We start from the raw sequence: 19,666 nt of genomic DNA on the forward strand, positions 1-19,666 counted from the left end.
GCAATGGCAAAAGTCCATTCCCAACTTCATACTCTGGGTCTGTACCTAAGAATCATGTGACTCACCAGTCTCTAATTTTCTATTTTTCCAGCATGTTTCTGACAAAAATAATCATTTTCAACTAGACTTATGCCTTAACACACTTTTTAAAAAAAATCTTATTTGAAGAAAAACAGGGAAAAAATTTTTCATGGCACTTTAACTTCAAAGTCTGCCAGCAACACAGTGACAATTTTATTCCACTTGGTTGTTCACAAGCCCACTTCTCTGTCTTGTGTAAGTACTCTCCTGAAATACAAGGAAAGCAAAGATATGGAGTAAATAATTTTTATAAACACTTATGTGCTCAGATATATCACAAACCCAGCAGCAGCAAGGGCAATTTAGCAGTTGTTTGTCTTACCCTGGCATTTGCGAGCCCCAGGCAGATTGCCACCCCTTAGTGCACATCACACCAACACACATCAAAGCAGCAATCCCTGACCTGAAAAATCCTCCTGTAAAAATTTATACCCAAGACCAGCTGTTCGTGAGCTCATCCATATATTCCCAATTCTGTGTCCCTTTTTTAATGTTAGGATCAAAATCAATTTTTTCCTGTTGTGCAGATCAACACAGGTATAAAATTTCAGTAGCAGCAGCCATATATTTACCGTGCACTGCTGTTTAGTCATGTACCAGCAGGGATAGGAAGTTTTTCTGAGGGCTGCCAAGGCACACTCAGTGCCATTTCACAAAAGATCAGTATTCTCTCTTCCTCTTGAATCTATGGCTATGGCTAGAATCTTCTTCCATGGACATTTTACCACAGATAAATTTACTGTCAGTTGGCATTCAGTTATTCAAATCCACCCATACTTAACTGGCTAAAGGACCTATTGCTTTCACCACATCAATGCTTGAAAAAAACTTTTAAACTAACTGTGACAAAAAACATCAGTGCACGAAGCAGAGTGATCATTTTTGTTAATTACTACTACAGACAAACATCCTATACCCCAAACTATTTCAGCTGCAGTGATTCCTGGGAAATTATTTTAACTCACAAAGAAATTCCCACCAACAGACCTGGTAAAAGGCTGCAAAAAGCCATCATTAAACACATGTTTTCTAAGAAATTAGCTAGATCCACAAACACACAAAAATGGTTCAGGGTTAAGCTCATCCTCATTTTGAAAATAAATCATCTGAGCCATTGGTTCTCTACCCTACTCCATTTGTGAACATCTAATATTTTGTAGCTGTAACACAGACCCAGTACCATACAGCAATAGTAACTTCTCTATTTCTTAGGCTTGTTATACCTGCCATGGATGTTTTGAAAACAGTCACTGACAATGAGGGGATTTTAGCCCCAAGCTGGCCTATCACCGCTCAGGTGGCATATTTGAAGTAGGCAATGGTATTGACCAAATATCTTGAAAGCATGTTGGAGTAAGTGAAAAGCTTTGAGCTCTCTGATTTCCTCTCACACAGCCATGCCTTTCCTCTGCACCGGCTGCACAACTGAAGCAACAAACCTTCAGGGGTGCACTGTGCAGCCAGGAAATGTGGAAGAACAGGATCACATGTGGAAAGCCAGACATGGGTAGAGAAAAATGCCCTTTCCAGCTTTAAGAAGGATAAGCGGAATAGCTTACATCTGGAATTAATAGGTCTCTTGACTTAATGAAAATGGGCAATGCATGTTTTGCATGCTAGGTTAGTGTTTTGATTTGTAATGAGGAAAGAAAGTGTGGAAAGAATATACTGTACACGTTCTCCTACAGGTGTGTGATGTGTGGGCTGGAGAAAATGGGCTAAATTTAGAACTTTCACCTTGTTAAATGTTTCTAGAGTTTAACTTTGTAATAGGACACATGCTGATATTACAGTCCTTGAGCATTCCTCACCAGTGAGAAAACAGAGGGAAATGGTCTGAAAATTCAGTGCTTAAAATGATAACTATAAATTATGCTGTAACTTCAGTTCCTTAAAAATGCTTATTTTACTGGAGGATGTTGACCAAGGCTGTGTTTTTCTCTAAGGAAGAATTGCTGCAGTTCACCACAGTAAATCTGCATGCTGGCATTTAAGTACAGGAATAACCATTATTTAGTCTATAAAAGCCTTCCCTAATATTCAGTAAATTGTTCGTTGCTTAGTTCTTAAAAATAAATCTTGGAAAACTATTCAAATGATTTGATTTTACGTTTTACATAGTATCCTTTAGTTCACCTTCTGTAACCTTCATTTATGTGCTCATTGGATTATGTTCAGTACATGAATGTACACTGTATGTACTGTGTTTTTATCTATACTAATTGAGAGACTAATTTCAAGAGAGAAAGAGCATGAAGAGTCACTTGAACATAAAAAAGCTGTAAGGACATCAATAATGATGCAACACAGAAAATGTCTCCTAAACAGAAGCTTAGTTTTTCTTTAGTGTCCTTCAAAACACAAAACCAAAATATCAAATAAACCAGCAAGGTAATTGACATGAAAAATTTATGTCAGCAGGTTTCAGGTCATGGGTTTAATCGATGCTACATAGACCAACTCAATGTTTTGGGTTCAAGCATTATCCAGCCCTGTGACAGCTGCGTTCACAGATACCCGTGAAAAGATACTCAGAGGTTCATTTACCTCTTCAGTGTTTCATGGCTAAAATCTTGGTGCTGAACTGCTCAAACTCCACAGATTTAGAAGATGCAAAGTGTCCAATAGTTTTATACAGAGCAAGAAATACAAAGCAACATTGACTATTTAACTCCACATGAAGAAAGGGTGTGGGTAACGAGGTGCAGTCACACAATACGAGCAGTAATAAAGTGGAAAAGCACTCTTTTCTTTAGCTCAGTACAGTACAATCAAAGAAGAGATATATGTCACCAAGCAGCACTTCTGATCATGCAGTCAAGTCCCTTTAAATGGTACAATAAGGTCTGTCCTGCAGCCCCATGGAAAGCAGATGGCACAGTAATGACCCAGGGCCTGCGAGCGTTTGAACCTGCGGTGCCACGTCCAAAGTTCACCCATGTCAAGGCACATCTGTCATGTGCCCTGACATTAAATGAGGCCCATAAAAAACATCAAGCATGAAAGTGGTCAGGAGTCAGATGGGGCCTTTCCTGTGAATGAAGATAGTCAAGAATATATTTGCCTGAAATCATTTCAAGCCTAAGGAGTTCATGGAAAAAGGCCAGAACTTTACCAGAGCGTTTGTCAGAAAATGGTGCACCACTCTGACTATTTATCTCAATTATGTATCACACATTAGAGAAAATTTAATCCAAAAGAGGAAGAGGGAAAAAGCAAGGCAGAAAACATATTTTTTCCAAATTTCTGATGCTTGCTAATTTTTCACATTACAGTTTTTCAATTTTTCCTTTCAAATGGTTACATGAACTATATAAATTATATAAACATTTTAATCATTTACCACTGTAAAGAGATGGTCATAAACAATCATTTTGGTTTGTACATTTTTTATGTTATGCTTTCCATAAGCCCCCAGAAGTTTCAGGAATACACATGGGACAATATTTGAGGGAAATAAATTTTAACAAACTAAGAACTGGGGGAAATGTTACACATTTTTTGACTTCGAGGACCAGGGAGTGCATTATGCCCATCTGATGAGAAAGATACCATGTCCCTGAGAGGTTTCTCATTTACACCCCAAGAAGTGTTGAAAAAATATCTTTAATCTATAAATACCTACAAAGACAGTCAGAAAACATGCTACTGTGTCCGGGAAATTTACTGCTCATATATTTCAATAAATTATTCATCAGGATTTATTTTCCATAGCTAAGTATCACACATAAATTACTGATAAATGCTAGTGAAATCTGACAGCTGAAAACATCTGTCCTCCCATGCTTACACATCTTAATTTTCTTTCAGCTTGCCTTTATTTCTCAAAACTAACTATGCCCAACAGCTTAAGGATACAGTGTATTTGATGGATGTCATGCAAACCAGAGCTGCATGGCACAATATACACTTAGAAAGGATACAGAACATCATTCCCAAGGCTGGAATCATCTCAGTAAGAACACCAGCTTTTTATGCCTATGGCTAATGAATTTATCTTCTGAAATAAATGTATCTTTTGGACTTGGATCAATGCATGCCTTAATTAAAACCATGTTTCTGTATAAGCATCTGACAAGAACACATGAAGGCCCTATTTAAATTGGAAGAGAGCAGCATAAACCAGTATGGCTTTTAAAACTAACTGCTTCCAGGTGCAGAGAGAGTGGAAGTTTAGTGCTGTTTCCAACTTGATGCTTGGATGCCTTTGTTCTTGAAAGTGTAAGGTTTCTCTCATTCTCAGTTTTATGACTGCAGGTTTCTATGTTGCATAACACCCCATAATGGAGCACCAAAGGGCTTAGTTTTATTGTTTTGTTTCACTTTATTGACTGCATGTTTTATTCAGCTAATATGTGCCATGGAGGCAGGCAGTAACATCTCAATTACCACGCCAGGGCTCTTCCTTCTCTGTAAATGACCAGCTTCAATCTGCACTTTATTATATTCACATGCAGGTGTTAAAATGCAAGGGTGGGGTGGTGAGGGAAGTCGGGGCTGGAACAAACCTTTTAAAGCATTACAACTGGAAAGGCTTTTTCCCAGGTAATCCTCTAAAGCTAAACACATTCCAGTATATGATATTCACACTGTGGCAAGCCACCAAGCACCAGCAACTATTGTATAGCAATGGCTGTGAGAAAGTTCAAATCTAAATAAAAACTCCTCCAGAGTTTGATCAGAGCTGGATCTGGCATTTCACTTTACTCATTTCTACTATTGTGCATCCCTGCTGGAGAGCCAAAGAGACTTTGGCAATTCAACAAGTATACAAGCAAGAAATTGGCACTCCCTACAGCTTATTCAATGTCCTGAATATTAAAGCTTGTTTTACTAAGAAGGGGAATGCTGAACAGGATGACATTAGGAGTCTTCATGGTTCCTTTTGTAATGCCACTGGATTTTTTCATTCCCACAAGATTCCCACAAGGGCAAAGAGACAGACTAGCTTAACACTAGAGACAGATAAAATCTTCTCCTGTTAATCAAAAGTATGCTGAGCTGGCAGGGCAATGGGTGAGAGGCTAAGGGAGCAGAGGGGAGAAAATACAAAAAAGGTAATCTGGAACTTCATTAATACTAGAGAAACAAGGCAATTCTTTGCAGGTGGAGATGTAATTGAAGTGAGTCAAAAAATTCTCCCTTATTTTATCTGAAGAACACCAACTCTAATAATGCATCAGTATCAATCAGTTCAGCACACGAGCCCAAGTCCTCCTAATGGACTTGAAAGTTTAATGTCTGTTTTTTCTGGCCATTGATAAATGAGATACCAACAGACACCAACAACTGTCACAAATCACCATCCCCAAAACCAGCAGACACTAAATACTGAATGCTGTAGGGAACAGACCTTTGCCTCCCCATAGGAAGTGTCTGTGAGCCAGGAATGGATTGTTCCTGTGAAGGCAGATACTGTGGCATTTTGTAGCTACCGACAAGGAAATAATCTTTAGTGTTTCAGAGATTATTAATAAATACTTCACTTCAGCTGAATTGTTTACATTGCATTGTGAGCCTTCTGGAAAATCATGATAGTTTTATCTTGTGTTTATAAAGAATTCAAATATTCAGTATCTAACTCAGTTAAAGGCAACTGGAAACAGCTAGATGTATTCACAGTGATACTTTGGGCCAATTCAACAACAATAAGAAAGAATTATTTCTTTTTAGCCTGGTATAAAGGGTAGCTTATTGCACAGACCTTTCCCTGTCTTCAAAGGGCAAAAACCTGGCTCAGCTTTTTCATATTTCCCCCACATCCTGACTTTAGTATTAAAAGCAAAGCCATACAGCTCAGACCAATGCCAACATTAATCCCCTATATCAAGCACTTGAAGACGGTTGCTCTACTCACTGACTACATCCAGAGAATTTACTGGGTGGAGAGAGACTTTGCAGACCAATCCTGCAAGATGTGTGTGTTTCCTGCAAGGTGCTACCATCCTATGGTGACACCAGGTATCAACGTTTGGGCTGGCACCTCACAGGAGCAGAGTATTCCCTGGTGTTTTCACCCTGGCTCACCAACCAGCCCAGCGCTGATCCTTAAATAGATGGGAAACTTTCCTGACTCCTAACAGCTCAAATTTGTTAGGTCATACTGAGCTTGAGAAATTTTCCACCTTCCAATTCCTTCTTTCCTTAGTTCATAACAAGTACTTGGACAAGTACCTGTGGTGGCAGCTCTGTGAGCAAAAAACATCCAGCTTCAGGTGTAGAATAAGGGACAGAATGTAGAATCTAAAAGGGACAGTTAAAAATTGATTTTAGCAGCAGGCCGAAAGCAACCCCTCCTTTAAGATGTGGATTCCTAAATCCCTCAGAGAAAAGAAAAAGGGAGCAGGCTACAGAGTGCTGATAGAAGCAGGCATTGGCCAGCAGCTGCTCTGGTCCATGGGCAGAATGTGCAGGATGAGCAGCCAGGAGAGGTGCAGCAGCACTGGGATCCTGCACGGGGTGGTCTCATCTCCCAAGCCCTGTCCAAGACAGCTGCACAGATCCCATTAGACTTTATTGTTATTTATGTTTGTTCATTGAGCATCATCAGCAAGCCTGGGACTGTACAAGGGACAAAGAGAGAGCATCCCTTCCCAAAAAAATGGAAACAATCATGCTCTGTGTTGGAAGCTTGAAATCCACCCAAATTAAACGGCTTCAGTCTCCAGGCTGTTAATTCAGCACGTATCAGGAGCAATAAATTCACTTGGAAAAAGTTACAGAAATAGTGAAATTTTGGTGTCTGATAGTTTGCACTGAACCAAAATTCAAAGACCAAGAAGTAAATATACTTTACCTGAAATCCCCCACTTTCCATTTTTGCTGAAATATATTAAAATACAGTCAGTACATTTGATGTCCTGATATGATTTCTTCCTTGACTTTTATGGCCACATAAAGATACTGTCTTTGACAACTGGTCTCAGCGCTTTCCTGACATAAACCAGTGTCACAACACTAAAGTCAATGTAACTGCATAGAATGAAACCACAGGAAGATATGGACCTCTATGTATAATTATTTTCTAAATGGGGAACAGGATAGGAGAACAGGGCTTAATGAGCCAACACAATTATTTCCTGCTGAAAGAAAAAACTATCATTCTGATTGTACATAGTACATATTAAATTATTGTTATTGAACTTTCATGCTAAATCCCCAGCAATCTGATCTGTGGTGAAAACTGTATTGCAGCTCTGCTACTGATAACATCATAAATACAGCATTACAATAACTAATGCTGCCCTCCTATGACACACTGCAAATTAAGAACATTATTAACAAAACCTGAAGTGGATGCATATTTCAAGTCATGCTAGACAAAAATATATTTTGTCTCTGTTTTACTCCCTTGACTATCACCATTTTTCAGCTCTGTACAGCCATACTGTATGCTTTTAATATTATACTAAATGAAAAACCTATTATTGGCTTGTGGGGGTTGACTCTGCCTGGACCCTGGGTGCTCACTTAAGCAATGCTGTCACTCCCCTCCACAGTTGCACAGGGGAGAGAAAATACAACTAAAGGCTCCTGGGCTAAGACAAGGACAGGGAGATCACTCTGCAATTACCCTCATGACCAAAATGGACTCAGCTTTAGGAAAAATTAATTTAAATCAAAGCAGAGTAGTATAATGAGAAATAAAACTCAATCATAAAGTTACCTTCCCCCATCCCTTCTGACAGAAACCACTCCTGTAGCCCCTCCACCCCAAAAATTTGCCACAAAGACCAAATACATTCCACACCTCACCTCTGTAAAATATTAAGAAGTACCATGGAAATCCACATTCATCACACAATCTTCACTTGCATCAACAAAAAAAGAATTTTCTGCACCAAAATCAATATGATGTAACACGGAATGAAGGTGGGCAAGTGACACACAGCTCATCCCTCCACCATAATTAGAACACCAACAACTCCCCATAACCTTTCTGATCTTTAACATTGCCTACTGGAAGTTTTGCCTGTTATCTCTCCCAATTATTGACCTTATCTTTGTTCATGAGACTTCTGCTCTATTTTCTCTCCCCTGTCCAGCTGAGGAGGGGAGAGATAGAGCAACTCTGGTGGGTACATACATATATATGTTCATATAGTTCATATACATATATGAACAGTGTTCAATATATGAATCATATTGGTATGATTTGGAAACACAAAAATCCCTTGTTAATATTCCTCTCTAAATGGTGACTTCTTTAGGTGGATTTTATGAGGCCAATCTACCTTTAAACACAAAAAAGCTGCAGTGTGTGTTCAGTGGTCCTCTGGCTTCTGCCAGAAGAAGCTCTTCAAATCAATCTTCACATCAATTACATGGAAAAAGAAAGGCAAAAGCCACAGAGCCTGAGCCCCCAAGCCACCATGCCCACATGCAGCTGTAGTATGGATGAATATTAAGCCTGAATTTCTTTATCAACAAGGCACGCAACACATACCAGAGGGAGAAGGGAATCTGTCGTTCCGTCCCGTGACCAACATCACTTCACCTGCATGCAGGCATAATATGGAGTGTTTGGTGTCCAGGAACAGCCCCACACACTCTTTTGGACCACCATGGGGTTTCATTTCGCCCTGTCAGATGGAACAAAGAAAGGATTTGAAAGTTATTGGCATTTGAACCTGGGAGGAAAGATCCCCTTAGGAGAAGCATCAACAGAAAGCTGTAGTTTCTACTATTTTGGACCCTCCTTTGCTCATGCAAAGCACACTGGCAAATGTTGCTTTCCCCAGCCAGCCACAAAACTATCTGGCCTATTTGGTGAGATCCAGCAAAAGCTGTTTTTGTGGGAGTTTCATCTGCTGGAACTAAACCACGCTGGACAATGATCACTGCTTAAAGATGTAAATACCTTCCCCGTGCAGTGCATATGTAATGCCTTCAGGAGGGGATGTGTACAGGCAGGTCTCACATTCATCACACTCTTTTCTATCCCGAGAAGGCTACAGTACAACTCTGGGGTGAAGCTGGTGTGTTCAGCTTTGTTGCTGCTAAACATTTCTTTTTCTCTTTACTGACTAACTCTACTCCCATAATGAGCAACATCTCTGTGAGTGACCAGCCAAGAGATCCCCAGAGCTCCCAGGTTCTAGGAGCAGTGGTTGTGCTGTTCCCACTCGACTGTGCTTTATTTTCTTCTAGTGAATTCTTTTGTCCTCCTTCCCTCCTCATGAGACCCTGATGCCTGAAAACCCCCCCAGTAGGCCCTGCAACAGGCAAGCATGGTGGAGTTCTGTGAGACTCTACTATCAGAGCAGAGTTTGAAACAAAATAATAATTGTTCCAGGTACTCCCCTCCTCCCTCTCATCCCAAAATTTATTTTTTTTATGTTTCTGTATGTTTTTTCAGTTTACTAGTAGGGTCAGTAGCTCTTTTCTGAATGAAGCCCCAGCAAGCAAGAAGTGATGTGGCTGGGGAGTTGCTTTTTTGAGCAACTATCAGAGTAACTTGTCTTGCTAGAGCTGAGTAACTGGCTGGGGTAGGTACCAGCAAGTCTGGATCCAAGGATTCCTGCCCCTGGTTAAGGTGGTCCCAGTGTCAGTCAATCCTAGAGACCAATGCTGGAGCAGAAACCTGATGGAGCCACCCAAAGCCTTCCCTTGGCCCAGAAATACAGGCTGAGAGATTTTCCTCTCATACCAGAGGGGTGCTCTCCACCTTACATCAGACACAGGCTGGTACCTGGAATACCTGTTGCCTAAAAGAAATATGTACACAGAGCCATCAGTGCCCCTTTTCCTATGAGTTGTACATGCCCTTCAGCAGATGGGAGAACAGCAGTGCAGCAAAGACCATGCAAATGCATCATGCGAATATCTGGAGCTGTGAGCTTAATAAAAAGCTCTTTACTACCACAAAGCATAGCTTATAACATTGTGTTCAAAGTATTTCTCCATGAACACTTTGGGTGAATTCCTGGTCCCACCAAAGACAGTGGGAGTTTTGCCCTTCGCTTCAGTGGGATGTATTTCACCTTTTGTGTTTAATTGCCAGTTGTTAGGGAAAGGAATAAATTACACTCTGCTAAATCCAAGCACAGTAATAATCACCAAATCCTTTTTTTTAAAAAAAAAATAAATGCTACCGTAAGAGCCCTTTATATCTAGCTGAAGTCTTAGAGAGTCCTTTTTAAGTGTTCTGAAAGTTATTTTCTGATACTTTTTGTATTCCCGGATGGTTTCACTGCATTTGCATCAAACCAACTGGATCAACAAGAAAAAACAAACAGGGAAAAGTCATTAATGGACAATAGACAAGATTTAAAAACCTTTCACAACCATCCACTTAAAAGACTGCACTGTTTAGCTAGCTTGTCCAAATTTACAGTGTAGCAAGAGCAATAATCTCTGTCAGTACTGCTTACAGCCCCTGCCAGGCTGAAAGCAATGTTCCCATTGACTTCTGTATGCAGATCAGATCCTGGAAAAGGGGAGCTCTATGCCAGAGTCAGAACAGTTAGACAAATGAATGTACACTGAGATGGAGATACCCTTTCTCAGAGGTAAATTATTTTGCCATGAACAGGACATTTCAAGTTTGCATTGAGATGACCCATCTGTGTTTTAAAGCAGATTAGAGTGCGTTGGGAAGCAAATGACACGCTGCATTATTTAAGCCAAATGTTCAAAATTCCTTTTGCTCTTGGTGCAAACTACTGAATCTTCAGTCATGTGTCTGAACACATTCCTGGTGAGCTTAAGCAGAGTAAAGTTAATTGAATCAGCCTATGGAATCCCTACCACACCACTGCATCCTGAAGTTGTGATTTCTATTTTAGCAGCCTTTAAGTAATTTTCATCAAAATCTTCTGATTTCTCATCTTCTTCTCTGCACTACCTGTAAGGATTCCACTGTCTTGGCTCACCAGTGTCTTTACCTTAATTTACACATATCTTCATTTTATCATTGGCCTTTACAGCATTAAAAAATGCTTCTGTTCTACTATCATGGTAGTGATATGAAACCTGTCTGTGCCGATGCAGCATTCACTAATTTAATACACAAAAATGCAAGTACAAAATACTGATCTCAGCCATTCTTCCCAGTTGCCTCTCCACCACCTTTTCTCAAGTGCCTCACCATCTAAGTAGAGTTATGTAGAACTGCCAGAGGTTTTCTTGCCATCCAACCCTTGAACATTCCTGCTGCTGCTTATGGCTTTCTCCAGGCAACTTGAGAGCCAGTTTTCTAGAGTCTACAGATTTTATTGGTGAAAGCAACATATGCCATCAGCTAGAGAGAGGCTGGGAACGTGGCACTACCTCATCAGTCAGTAGTGTTGCTTAGGATAATCATTCAACACATTATTCATGTTTAACACATCAGTTCATTGAGCTGGCACTCTCATCCCACTTACAAAGGTAAGTGAAGACTGGAAGGGGCCTGTGAAACTCCAGCTAATGAAAACGATGCAGCTGGCTCCAAACTGTAATTCTGGCTCTGAGGTGTAAGATCTTGGCACCATCTGCTCCTTCCAGAGCTAATATTAATGAAGAACTCATCACACCCCTGCTGAGCGAGGGAATGCTAGCACACTGATCCCGATGGATGCACACAGCTTCCAGCCATATTTCAGCACTGCTGATGTGTATTCCTGCCAGCTTTCTGTGATATGGAAATTTGAGCTGTAGCATCTGTGTGAGTCCAGGCTGGAAGGGCTGTTCTGCAGCCCCTCTAACCAGGACATCCTGGGGAGGAGCAGGTCCAGATGCTCTGGGCAGAGGAGGCTCAGTGAGGTGGGTCTCCAGGCCCTGTAGAGCTGCCTGGGCACACAGCCTGTGCAAGGTACTGCATCTCCAGGATTTCCAGATGCTTAAAACCTTCCAAAATTTCCAAAGTCTTCAAATTCCAAACTAAATTTTCAGGTGAAAAAAGAAGGCCCAGGCAGCTCAGGTGGATGGTAGTCCTTTGTGATCTATAAAGCAATAAATCCATTTTAAACCAGGTTTCACACCCAAAAACCCTCAAAAGTGTATGATCCTTTTTCTGCCCCACACCCTCTTGGTTCTATCTAGATGATGTCTTGTAGCCCCATTAGTCTACACATACCCATCACCCTGCCCTTATTTAAGAAGTACAAGACCCAGAAAGACTCAAGAGTCTGCTGAACACAAGATAATCCTTCTGTGCCTCCAAACCCCCAATTACACTGCACTACCATAACAGACATGGACAGGCAACATGTTTTATAGTAACATCCAAAAATATAAAGGCAAACAATTCCCACAGTCCAGGGTTTCCCACCAATACTTTTTCCCACTTAAAAATTTTAAGGTATGTATCATATTCTGCATGCCACTGAAACAAACCACAATTTACTATTTTACTCAAAAAAATGTTTGCATGCTTTGAAACTCTGTGTAACCAGACTGCCCAGCTATTTGCTTAGTTGCATAAGAGATCTCATGCTGTTAAACCCTCAAGAGTTATCTTGCCCCAACCCTACTGCTCAGAAGAGACTTCCAAAATAAAATAAATCATTGATCCAGTGTCAGGAAAACTGCCCAGTGTTATCCAGTCCCAGAGTATTCTCTGTAGGACTGTTTCCTACAGATAGTAGGGATAACCCTGAGGCATTTTATGGATCCATACAATTTAAATTTTACACACAGCCTTTGGCACTGACAACCCCCTTATAAAAGATATAGAATCCCATGCCCATTGGAATTCCCAACAGATTGACAGTAACAAAAATGTATGGAAAAAATTAGATTCTCATACTGCAGAAATTTTAAGATATATGCAGTTGGTGCTTAAATTGCCCAATTTAAAAATATATACTTTGCACAAGAAATCTACCCAGTAGGAACATTAAGGCTGCAAAGCAAAGTACTCACAATTTCAGAGATGTTAGAATTAGGATTTCTTGGCACATAGTTTATCCACTTTCTGCATATCCCTTCAATAAGGTATAAACCCTGGAGGGCTGACTTCAGCTCTGTCCAGAGTGTGGCTGAAATTGGTTCTGGTTTTAGCTGCTAAATACACCAAAGCTGTCCCCATGCAACATGTGCGAATTATAAGGAAATGCCTACAACTTAACCAAATGTTCATAGATTAGAAACAGCAAGAAAAACTTCCCCGAGTAAAGATCCAGACAATCCTTCCCTACCAAATTTCAGATCCTTGCCTCAAAGCACTGAGATATTTTACCTATTCAAAGTTCACCCCATTTTTTTGCCAGTGTATTGTTCTCTACATCTATTCTCAGGCATCAGTTTGGATTAAATCTCCCTAAAGTGTTTAGGGAGTTACTTAGCACAGCAAATTCCCTCCGAATTTTGTTCAAAAGGGTTGAAGTCTGGCAAAGCATGTGCCAATCAAACCAGGGGCTTGTTACACAATCTTCACAGAAAGAGACACCAGCAGCTCCGCCTGTAATATTTTTGCCACTTACAATTAATAGTCTGGAAAAAGACATCTTGAAAAAGTAAAATAAGTGGCGCAAAGAGGAGGAGGGTTTCCAAGCAACTGCTTCATTTTCATTTTAAGCCCATGCAGTAGAAGTGTTAGCAGCAACTTAAGGGGCTAGTCTCATCCCCAGCCTGCAGGAGAGTGAGGAAACTAGGTTAGAAACAGTAATTTCTTGCATATAACCTCAGATTAACATACAACAGGAGGGATCAAAAGGAGCAGGATTTTAAATTATTGTGCCCACAGTTAATTTCTAGATGCAATACATCCCGCAGTCAGCAAATGTATTTGTACAGCCAAATTACATTCCCACTGATTTCTGCAAATCCTCTGCTCCCTAGATCTTAAAATAATAGGGAAGAGAATTATAAAGAAAAAGCAAGCATAAGTGTTGCCTTTTCTTAGCAAGCACCTCCTGAAGAGCTCCCTTCCAAGCCATGCTCCCACCGGTGCTGGCTCAGCGTGCCAACCTCACGCTGCCCAAGCCTCATTCACTCAGTCACCACTTATTGTTTCTGGACTTTTTTGCTAAACTGCACCTTGGAATTATCACAAGGCCAGTCCCATATTTCAATATCAGGCATCTAAAAAAATCCTCTGATTTTTCAGGAGCTGCTGTGCATTGTCAGCAAAACAGGAGGAATTGCAGGCGCCCTGAATGCCCTGGAAATCAGGCCACTTTTCAGCTGTACTCCTGCTCTCAGCTTTTTCAGTTTTTCCTCCACCCAGTGGCCACTAACAGAAACAAATCACCTAATAAAACACACTGTACTACCACTCTATTCACTGAAATACTCAATTAGCATGGTAGCAATCTATTGTTCTCTGGACTGCTACTTACAGAATATCACTGTGTTCCTCTGTTGTGGCATAAAGTAGAGGATTACATTATGGAAAACGCTGGTATGACATGTAGGTGACATAGAAAGGTGAAAGACAGAAAACCACGCTGTTTGTGGGATGGACACAGGATCATATGAAAATATTATATCTCCACAAGGTCCAGAAATATAGATACAGTCAAAAACAGTAGTTGCTGCCATTGACAGAACGTGGAAAAAAAGTCAAAACACATTCAAAACTATTGCAATTATCTAAGACACAGAAATCTACATTCATTCATATAAATCAAGCAGCTGATGAAATCTCCTGACCAGTTTCCTGCTGGTACTGCAAAAACACAGATTTCTTGACAGCTGTCTGCCCCACCTGAGCAGATGTGATGAGCTGCAGATCTGGGCTTCAGAACAGAGCTCCTGCAGGACACACAGGAGGGAGGAGCCCTCTTTGGTCTGGCTACAGACTGCCATCAAACCCTTTAGTAATTATAGTCTAATTTTGGATTTTAATATTCAGCCAGAGAATTGAAAAATGCTGTGCTTCTATAGATGATGAGAGCATGTTACCTGAGCCAGCTGGCAAAAATCTAAAGTTGCATTTATGTTTCACTACTAATAGCTACTGAATTGACTCTGTAGTTGAACCTTTGAGGGTATGTGCAAGACATATTCCATACAGTATACTAAAAAACTGTTTTGCTAGACATTAGCAAGGCTGCACCAAAATGCAAACACATATATGCAGATTTACCTGCATGTTTACAAACATTGACACCCCTACACTTACATGCCTGATAAACATCTCCAGGAAGATTCAGGACTAGAGAAGGAGCCACCAGGTTACATAATTTACAGCTTAAGATAAAAAAGGTAGACAGCCTCTGAAAAGTACAGTATACTATCACTTACTGATTGAAAAGAACAATTTTAATTATTTTTAAATGGATTCAAGGTTTGGTCTGCACCTATTTGACTGTGTCACTGGGGCAGGGCCACTGACACTGGTGAGCTGCTCCCCTCTGCACACCAGATGCTTGCTCTTCAGAGTCAGCTCCTTATTCCACTTTTTGACCAAAGAGGATGTTTCAGCTGGACACTTGAACACACCACACAAGTGCCCACTTTGCTCAGCACCATGAGGCAGCCCGTTTCCACAGCTTGCAGCACTGCTCACTGCTGCCAGGACCTTTGAAGGCTCCATTTGCTCAAGGCTCTCTTGTTGGAAAGCCCACTGCTACAGAGCATGAAGAGCAAATAAGGGCTGGAAATACAATACCACAGATTAAACCTCTCTCTGTTTGAAAGAATGATTGAGACTTGCCAGAGTATTTGCCCAGCTCTGCCCGTAAAGATTTAAACTTGTTTGCTATTTCTCCCTCACCTTGAGTCTGTAGTTTATGGCAAGCAGGGATGGTAGGAAGGGTGGGGGCAGCCCAGTATCTCTGTGGTCCTCAGAGTGCTTTAAGGCAACATCATAAAAGGGATCAGGGACAGAGCTCTTAGCCATGACCCCTCTCTGCAAACAAAGCAGGAATTACTGAGCAATAGTGTCATTCACAGTATTTTCCCCTTGAAAGTACCTCTGCAAGAGCCACCACACTTGGGCAGCAGCAGGCAGCTGTGTGTCCTCCAAGCAAGGGAGCAGGGCCATGGGCTCACACGGCTCCGTGGCTGACCTGGCACTCCCCCACTGCCCCGCAGGGCTGCAGACCTGCCACAAAGCTCCATGAATTATGTTGATTGAGCAATTTTCAGTATTTCTCTGGCTGACAGCAGCAGTGGTGCTCTGTCTGCCAGCTCTTGGCTAGACAAAGCAGATTTAGTGTCCCCCATCTGGTAGTTGAACTCTGTGTGCAATCTGCACGCAGCCACAGCCAGCACTCAAACTGGGACCTCATGGGGCCCTGGCAGTGCTGGTACCAGGTAGGCCAATACAAGGAGTGCTGGGGCAAACCCATCTCTCTGGGAAGCAACTCTGCACCTGAGAGGAGCAGCAGTGGTGACAGAAATATAACCCTAAAATGTAGCTAGCCAGCATTGCAAAAAAGGAGTTTTAATAGCTATGCAGATTAAAAAAAAAAAATCCACAGATCTGGCAGTACTTCTGGGGCTTGTTTACACTTAATAGTAAATGCTGGTTACTAGCAATATCTTGTTTAAAATACAAGGCTATTTAAGAGGCAGCTATTGATAGTTTACTGTGCTAAGATGAAGGCATTATTGCCAGAATTTTGCATTTAAATAAGCCATCATGCCCTATAAAAATCACAGCTATTGCCTCTAGGCTGTTGCTTAGAATCTGGCTCAAATCAGTAATGACCAAAACCAGTCACTCTGCGGGGATGCTCAGTGACCTGAATGCCCTGAGCTCACAGGTACAGCCTCACTGGGGCTTGAACATCTTGCCACAGGGCTGATGTCCATCTCTGTGGCTGTCCTCAAGGGAGTTGTGTCATCCCACCACCTCAGCAGCCAGGACACACACCTGTTCTCCTGATGTCACCCTCACCCCATATGCTTGAGTCTGAAACTAGTTTCTTCAAACAAATCCCACTTCTCCCCCCAGCTCCCCGCAAGGGTCAGTTTGTTCTACTCGTCCTCCTCTCCTGTACTTCGTGCATGACATGTCCCATCTGGGCACTGCTGGAGATCCACACCAGCACCAACAACTGTCACCTGCCCATGCCCTGCCTGTGGAGTCCCTCCATGACCCTTCTTCACTTATTCCCTACAGTTAGGACTAGATGCTATCCTGACATGGAAGTACATTAACCTAAATTTGGGCCACAACCCCTTCTCCAACAAAAGTGTTGGAAAACACCGAACCTGAAGTACCTTAAAAAGCTGCCTGCCTGTTCCCACACTTCACCCCAATGTTTTACACTAGGAGTGCATTTTGTTTTCAATTTGTGCAATAAATTGTGAACACCTATAACACTGGCCAAGCAAAACCAGTACCAAAATTGTAGCAGGGCTCTTTCCTAATTATCCAAAGGCAGCGTGAAGCCCCACGGATGTTTCTGCCCCTGCTTTGCAACTCTGGCCTCCTCAGGCTCAGTGCATGGTGCAGCTTTCCCTGTTCATGTTCATGGGGCAGGGAGATGTGCAGCTTCCCTACACGTGGGAGCTCCCTACCAGCTGCTTATCCTTCATCGCTGCTTCAGTCAGGCCTTCTCAGAGAGCACATGTAACCTGCAGGTACTTGTGAAGAACACCAGATCTCATTTCATCCCTATTTCAGATTTTCCAATTAATTTCAATTAATTAATGATTTTTCTTAAACTCATCACATATTCTACTTAGATACCCCATCAGAGCAACACAGTGTAGGTATAGTTATAGAGCAGTGTGCTGTCCTCCCTGATCAGAACAGGGATGAGCACAGCCAAGGCCAGGCAGCACTGGCAGACCAGGCTGGGGGCTTACACACAGCAGCAGCAGCCTCTGCAACCCTCTGACCTGAGTGTACAGCGAAATCCTCTTGCACCTTCAGGGGTTCCCTCAGAGTCACTGAAGTTTCAACACATCCACAGAAGAAAACCATTATCAGCTCAGGCCTCCCAGTGACTGCATTCTCACCATTCAGGAGCTCAGCTACATGTCCAAACACTTGCTGTCATCTGCTTAACTCTTCCCCACGCTAAGTTTAAAGCGGTGGGTGATTCTCACGACATTTGAACGCACATGCACATGCACTGCAAAGCACACCACTTAATTTTCTGTTCCTCTAGCTGAGAGCAACTCTCCCTTTACTTACAAGAAGGCGTATTTTGGAGGCCAAGGTCTGCAGGAATGGAAAGGGCCCCCCTCTGCCAGGCAGCTGGGCTGTGCCGTGGCTGAGCCAGCACGCTGGGACCGCGCTGTCATTAGTGCAGCCAGAGCACCAGGCACTGCAGATCCATCATGCATTTAATTCTCTGTGAGGGACCAGCAGCTCAGCCTGCACTGGAGCAAGCCCACCAGACAGGCAGCAAGAGAAGGAGGCAGCACTAGATCTTCCACCTTGTCTTATCCCTAATTAACTGGGGGATGATGGCTGCTCTGTCTCTGCTGGTGCTCTTCAGGATTTAAATAGATGCTGTCTGCCTGCCATGTCTGCATAGTTTTAGGCCAGCAATAATTGCAGGTATGAAAAATATCCCAAGGAAAATCTGTGTGAGATTCATAATAATAGCAAAAAATTAAAACCAAAATGGCAAGTGTTCCAGTATTCTACAGTAAGCACTTGTTCCTTAATGTGAAACAATCAAACATTTAAAATATGCAGGGACACACATACAATTTGTATGTATAAACATACATTATTTAGATCAGCTGAATTCTCAAGAGCTGCAAATAGTCCACGAATTATTCTGTAATTTATCCTTCCCCCATCTGAGAATATGTTTCCACCAAAAGATTTTTCTTTTTCAATTAAAATTCATTACACTAGAATCCCAACCAGGCAGCCAAAAGAACACAGAGGGACCGCCAGGTATGACCCACGGGCTTTGCGTGTCAGTCTGCTCCCAGACATCATTTTCTCCATCAGTCCCTCAAGGCATAAGCAGAAAGCAGGCTCTGAGCCAGCTGAGCATTTCAGTTCACACACACCTCCCAGGCAGCACCTTTCCAGCAGGCACCTCAAGCACAGCTGCAGATGGAGACCAGCAAGAGCCTCCTGTGCACGCCCCGCTGGCCTGACCCAAAATCAAGGAGTAACTGGAATCGACTGCTCCTCGTTGCTGTGAGACTCAGGGACAACAAATGGCTTTCACTTCTCTAAATTTGCATGTTAAGCCACCACTCAGAACTGTTTTTAAACGTAAAGTTCCTGCCGAACATAAACAACCAACTTTCCTTAGCTCTGTCAGTCACACAGTAATGGTTTCCTTCTGTAGCATGGCTGCCCAGGACTGGATCCTGCACAACACCAGGGGCGTAGCTTGGGAAGCCACAAACATCTGTATTTATCCTGGAGGTTGTGGATTTTCTGTTCATTTCACTTTTGCTCTTAACCTAGATCTTCTGGAGGCTTCTCTTAATAATTTTTTAAAAAATAATTAGTTTTCTCTTATCTGTGATATACAAAAAACTTGTGAAGGTACTAAAAATAAAGTAGAGAGGAGGGAAAATATTTTTATATTAAAAAGTTAATAATTTGTCTACTCTAAAAAAAAAACAAACCCAAACCTATGAAAACTCATGCAATTATATCTGCAAAAGAAGATGAAAGAAGAAATGTCAAGCTAGGCTGGTCCAGATCCAATATCCTGCTTTTTGCACTAACACCTGTTGAATCCAAATGCTTAGAAGAAAATTCTTCTAAAAATTAGATGCCTCT

At 41.8% G+C, this 19,666-nt stretch overlaps 1 long non-coding RNA gene across 1 annotated transcript; it reads right to left on the reverse strand.

Moving 5' to 3' along the window:
- Positions 1-203: 203 nt before the first annotated feature.
- On the reverse strand, positions 204-18,948 carry LOC111933831 (uncharacterized). Its single transcript, XR_002866903.2, has 6 exons — positions 18,101-18,948; positions 13,488-13,635; positions 12,928-13,127; positions 11,171-12,005; positions 8,528-8,663; positions 204-288 (listed from the first exon to the last, which is right to left on the reverse strand). It is a non-coding gene; the product is annotated as an uncharacterized LOC111933831 (long non-coding RNA).
- Positions 18,949-19,666: the final 718 nt, after the last annotated feature.

This window comes from Cyanistes caeruleus, chromosome 13 (assembly GCF_971803275.1).
Source record: "Cyanistes caeruleus chromosome 13, bCyaCae1.hap1.1, whole genome shotgun sequence".
In the NCBI taxonomy this organism is placed as follows: domain Eukaryota; kingdom Metazoa; phylum Chordata; class Aves; order Passeriformes; family Paridae; genus Cyanistes; species Cyanistes caeruleus.